This window comes from Nicotiana tabacum, chromosome 19 (assembly GCF_000715075.1).
Source record: "Nicotiana tabacum cultivar K326 chromosome 19, ASM71507v2, whole genome shotgun sequence".
NCBI lineage: Eukaryota > Viridiplantae > Streptophyta > Magnoliopsida > Solanales > Solanaceae > Nicotiana > Nicotiana tabacum.
In genome coordinates this window covers 105,013,767-105,019,766 of record NC_134098.1, presented here as the reverse complement: position 1 = coordinate 105,019,766, position 6,000 = coordinate 105,013,767, and positions in this window count along the sequence as shown.

Here is a 6,000-nt window from a genome sequence, read left to right as displayed (position 1 = left end):
GCTGTTAAAGATGCTAGATGGATTGAAGCTATGAAGTATGAAATCAAGGCATTAGAGGAAAACAAAACATGTGAAGTAGTAGATCAACCCACTGGGAAGACTACTATAGGATCAAAGTGGGTATACAAAATCAAGTTCAAGGCAAATGGAGAAGTGGAGAGATTTAAGGCAAGGCTAGTAACAAAAGGGTACAGTCAAAGAGAAGGATTAGATTATCATGAGACCTTCTCACCTGTGGCAAAAATGATCATAGTAAGGTCTGTTATAGCATTGGCAGCCTCAAAAGGTTGGGAGTTATTTCAGATGGATGTGTATAATGCCTTTTTGCAATGAGACTTGTATGAAGAAGTCTATATGCAAATGTTAGAGAGATTTGGAAGCCAGGGGGAGAAGAAAGTGTGCAAGTTTATCAATTCATTATATGGGATTAAGCAAGCCTCTAGGCAGTAGAACATTAAATTGACTGAGGCCTTGACAGATGCAGGTTTTGTCCAGAGCAGCCATGACTACTCTCTATTCACCATGAAGAGCGGCCGAGACATTGTGATTATCCTATTTTATATGGATGATTTGCTCATAACAAGGAGCAATTGTCAATTAATAGACACATCCAAGAAAATTCTGCAACAAAAATTTAAAGTGAAGGATAGGTGAATTGAAATATTTCCTGGGGATAGAGATTATGAGGTCCGAGGCTGGTGTATTGCTGAATCAAAGGAAATATGTCTTAGAATTGATCTCAGAGATAGGACTAAGTGGATCAAAAACTGCAGTTGCACCTCTGGAGACAAACAAGAGGCTCACAACTGTAGAATATGATGAAAAAATGAAGACAGAGAATGATAAACCACTGCAGATGTACGTCTAAAAAGAGAGTCTGATGGGAAAGTTGTTGTATGTGACAATAATAAGGCCTAACATTAGCTACACTGTTCAGACCTTAAGCCAATTCATGCAGTGCCCAAAACTTTCACACTGGGAGGCTGCTGCTAGAGTAATGCGATACTTGAAGGGAGCACCAGGGCAGGGCATTCTTTTGAGATCAAGACCAGCTCGAGAACTGACTTGTTGGTGTGACTCCGACTGGGCAGCATGTCTGAATACTAGAAGGTATGTAACTGGATATGTGATTAAGTTTGGAGACTCTTTGATATCTTGAAAATCTAAGAAACAACAGACTGCCTCGAGGAGTTCCGCAGAAGCTGAATATAGGAGCATGGCGTCTGGTGTGGCAGAAACCACTTGGTTGCTGGGTATGTTTCAAGCGTTAGGAGTGCTAATTTTACAACCTGTGACAGTCCTCAGTGATAGCAAAGTTGCCCTATAATTCGCCGCAAATCCTATTTTTCATGAATGCACGAAACATACAGAGATCGATTGTCATTTTATTAGAGATAAGATTAAAGCTGGAATCATCAAAACCCAATTCTTGGGTACCAAGGATCAACATGCTGATCTCTTAACTATGGCCTTGAGTAGTGCTTAACATGTGTATTTGATGTGCAAGCTCGAAGTGTTCAACGTGTTACACCCTCCAGCTTAAGGGGGAGTATTGGCATATGTGAAGCTGACTGTGTATGTAGATGTCCAACTTATATCCAACTGTACAAGAGTTAGTTGAGTTAGGTGTAATTTATAGTTAGTTAGTTATTAGTATTGTTAGTACACGCGTTATGTTACGCGACGCCTTCCTGAAATTCCTTGGAAGGGCGACGTAAGGCTAAGCAACCGATGTCAGTACGGTTGTTATACGCCAACTGAGGTCCTCTCCGTACGCTAGACTAGATTGTCAGTGCCGTACGGGAAAACCAATGTCATGAGCAATTGAGCAGCGGAAAATAAGCAATTGATGATGAAAGCTGATGATTGTATTGATGATGATGAAAGCTATTACAAGATGCAATGCGGTGTCGAGGGGAGATACACCAGTACAGAGAATTGTTTGAATGCTTTGGTCCCCCTTAATAATGCTTAAAAAAAAGTTACATGAGTTGACCTAAGAAAGCTGTAGTAGCACACTGAAGATGAATGAAGTAAAATTACTCTATAATTATAATGAAAAGGACTTAGTCTTCTATGGAAGCAAGTCCGATGACAGCAACTTTGTCTTGAGCATTAGGGTCTGCGCGCGCATTGCTGTTGGCGCGCGCGGCACTATTTGGATCTGCCAGCGGCTGGGCGCTGGTGCTTGGCATTGGGTATGTGCGGGGCCACTGTCTGTGCGGGCAGCGCTGTTGGCAACATGATGGTTTATGCGCGCGGAACTGATGGTATTCGCCAGCCGTTGGGCGCTGGCACTAATTATCGGTGGGGCGACAGAGGCGCATGCGCGCTTGTCACTTGGCGCTGCCGAGACCACGGGGCCGACCATGGCACTAGGCGTTGGGAGGCTTGCCGGGATGCCACGGGGTGCGTCCAAGGGGTCATGGGTCGATGATGGAAAGCAGCCCATGACATTCTCCCCCACCTGAGTTGGCGACGTCCTCGAAGCCTTACCTGCAGGATGATGATGATTGGTCAGGCTCTTGATGGTTGGAGGTCTGTTCCCCTCGGTGTTGTGAGGTGGCTTTCTGAATGATCTTCCATGTATTTCTGAAATGGCCTGAGGCGACTGACATGGAAGACTGGATGGATTTCCCACCAGGCTGGTGTGTTCAGCTGGTATGTGGATTTTTCGATGCGCCTTTCAATGGTAAAAGGCCCGATGTAGCTTTGTAATAGGCGAGGATCTTGGGTCCTCTTTGCAAACAAGTTCCGCCTCGAGGTTCTTACCATCATTTTTTCCCCTGCTTGATGTTGGGCAAAGCGAAGGTTTTGTTCGGCATACCTCGTTGCCCTGTCTTGGGCTTTGACAAGATAGCTCCGCACTATCTTTAAAGTTTGCTCCCATTCTGTCGAGAAACTGGCAGCTCGATGAGATGTTGGCATGTTTGGTGCATTCACATTCTGTGGGAGTAGCGGTTGCTGTCCGGTAACAATTTCAAAAGCGCTTTTGTTTGTATGGCCGTACTTTTGTGAATTGAAACACATCTGAGCAGCATCCAGAAGCTTTACCCAATGTGTTTGTGACCTGGTTGCAAATTGGCAGAGATATTCCTCCAGCATGTCATTGAACCGGTCTGTTTGATCATATGTTTGCTGCTGATGATGGCTTGAGTTGTAACTCAATTTGGATCCGAGGCAACTGAAGAGTTGGGTCAGTTGCTAGTGAAGCGTGGGTCGTAGTCACTAATGATGTTGCTGGGCATACCCCAATGTTTGACAACATGAGAGAAGAAGAGTCGAGCTGTATCTTCTATCGATATGTTCTGTGGGGCTGCGATGAAGGTAGCATACTTGGAAAATTTGTCTACTACCACCATGATGGTTGCATGATTTCCGACCTTGGGTAATCCTGTGATGAAATTCAGGGAAATGCTTTCCCAATGTCTCTGTGGGACAGGTAGCGGCTCTAAGAGTCCCGCTTGCGCTGAGTGATCTGACTTGTCCTTTTGGAATGCTTGACAAGTCTTCATACAAAGAGGGGCGCCATGAGTTGTTGGACGCTGATGATCTGATGTTTGATTGATGATGTTGAGGGCAGCCAGAACCGTAGGTTCAGGTCTGTTGGTTCCCTTCTTTGACTACATAGCCGAGATGTTTCCAGCGGCCATCTTTATGGGTATGCACAGTATGGTTCGGGGTTTGGCCCCGTCGTCCCCCATCATTAGGAGCATGTTGGCATATGGTGTCGGGATGGTGTTTGTTTACCTGAGGAATTCCAATCCCACTATCAGTTCGCAGTCATCGATGATAGTTATGCGTAGATCGAATATTCCCTTGTATGGGCCAAACTTCATTGGCACTTCTTTGGCTATTCCACTCACTGGCTGAGATGGAGAGTTGATAGCCTTGATACGACCTTTGAATTTTTGCACTGCTAGACTGAGGCGTTACACCTGAGTTGAGGGTAGGTAGTTGTGGCTAGCACCCGTGTCTGTCAATGCCCGAATAGGTCTGCCGTTTACTTTTATGTCAACGAACATAAAGGTCCTCTTTTGTGATGTGGGAGGCCTCTTGTCCGCCTTTCCTTTCCCTTTCTTGTCGATTGGGAATGCGTTCTTCTTGGGGTTGCCAGCACTGATTCCCGCCAAGGTATCATGAATGGAGCCAACAAATGCGTTGAAGGCCCCTACTTGTTCTGCGCCGACTGAGCCGTCCTGATCTGACTCATCATCGTCAACAATTTGTTGAGCATTGATTTGTGTATTGGGGCATTGATTGTTCCAATGTTCCCCGCCGTAATGGCAGCATTCTGATGGGGGGCTTTCTCCGCTGATTATTGTTGACTGATGCAGCACTGTTGCTGCTTGAGGAAGGAGTCTTTGATTTGGATGCACCTCGATCTCTTCCGTTTCTGTTGGGGCCACCGTTGCTAGGTTGGCTCCCATTGTATCCCCCTCGAACAGGCTGCTGGGGCCTATCCTTATGAGTTTCCAACTGATAATCCCCAAGGCACTCTACAACTTGAATGGCCTTGGGCAGGGTATCTACCCGTTGTCTTTGCAACTCCACACGAGCATGAGGTTTCAAACCTTCTATGAATGCGAACAATTTGTCTTTGTCCCCCATATCCCGTATGTTTAGCATGAGTGCGGAGAATTCACGCACGTAGTCCCGCACCGACCTGGTGTGGCGGAGTTCACGCAACTTTCTCCGTGCATTGTATTCCACGTTTTCGGGGAATAACTGCAGGCGTATGGCTGCCTTCAATTCTGCCCATGTGTTGAGAGTATCTTTACCGGCCCTGATGGCTTCGTATTTGACTCGCCACCAGAGTTTTGCATCGCCTTGAAGATACATGGCAGCAGTTGCTACCGTTTTGGATTCCTTTAACTGTCCCATGGCATCGAAGTATTGTTCGATGTCGAAGATGAAGTTTTCCACTTCTTTGGCATTCCGAGCTCCACTGTATGGCTTTGGTTTCGGAATTTTCAGCTTTTTTGGCACGGGGGCAATGTTCATGGCACCCCTGATTTGGTTTTCGCCTCCTTTGAGCAGGCTTTGAAGGGCAGCATTGACAGCATTGAGTTGGCCTATCAAGTTGTCTATGATTTGCTGCATGACGGTCAATCTGTCTGCCTCTAGTTCCCGATGGGCTATATCCTCGGCACGCTCCTGTTGGAGGTCCTCGAATTTGCCATGAATTTCGGTTGCCTCGACGGCAGCCGTTTGCCGGTCTTTCTCAGAGTCATGACTGATATTTGCTATGTCAATTTCGGCCTGCCGCATTCTATAGTCCAGGTCGTCCAACCTTTGCACTAGGCTGGTTTTTAGATCAGGCAACGTATCCACGATGGGCCGTAATTCGTCAACCGTCTCTTGAAGGGTCGCGATACGATCCCCATAATTCACGATGGTCAGAAATGGTGATGATGATGGCAATGAGTTCCCTCGTCCGATGTCGAGCCTAGGCTCTGATACCAACTATTACGCGGTGCCTTCCTGAAATTCCTTGGAAGGGCGATGTAAGGCTAAGCAACCGATGTCAGTGCGGTTGTTATACGCCAACTGAGGTCCTCTCCGTACACTAGACTAGATTGTCAGTGCCGTACGAGAAAACCAATATCGTGAGCAATTGAGCAGCGAAAAATGAGCAATTGATGATGAAAGCTGATGATTGTATTGATGATGATGAAAGCTATTACAAGATGCAATGCGGTGTCGGGGGGAGAGACACCAGTACAGAGAATTGTTTGAATGCTCGAATGTTTGAATGCTTTGGTCCCCCTTAATAATGCTTAAAAAAAAAACCCAAAGTTACATGAGTTGACCTAAGAAAGTTGTAGTAGCACACTGAAGATGAATGAAGTAAAACTACTCTATAATTACAATAAAAAGGACTTAGTCTTCTATGGAAGCAAGTCCGATGACATCAACTTTGTCTTGAGCATCAGGGTCCGCGCGCATTATTGTTGGCGCGCGCGGCACTATTTGGATCTGCCAGCGGCTGGGCGCTGG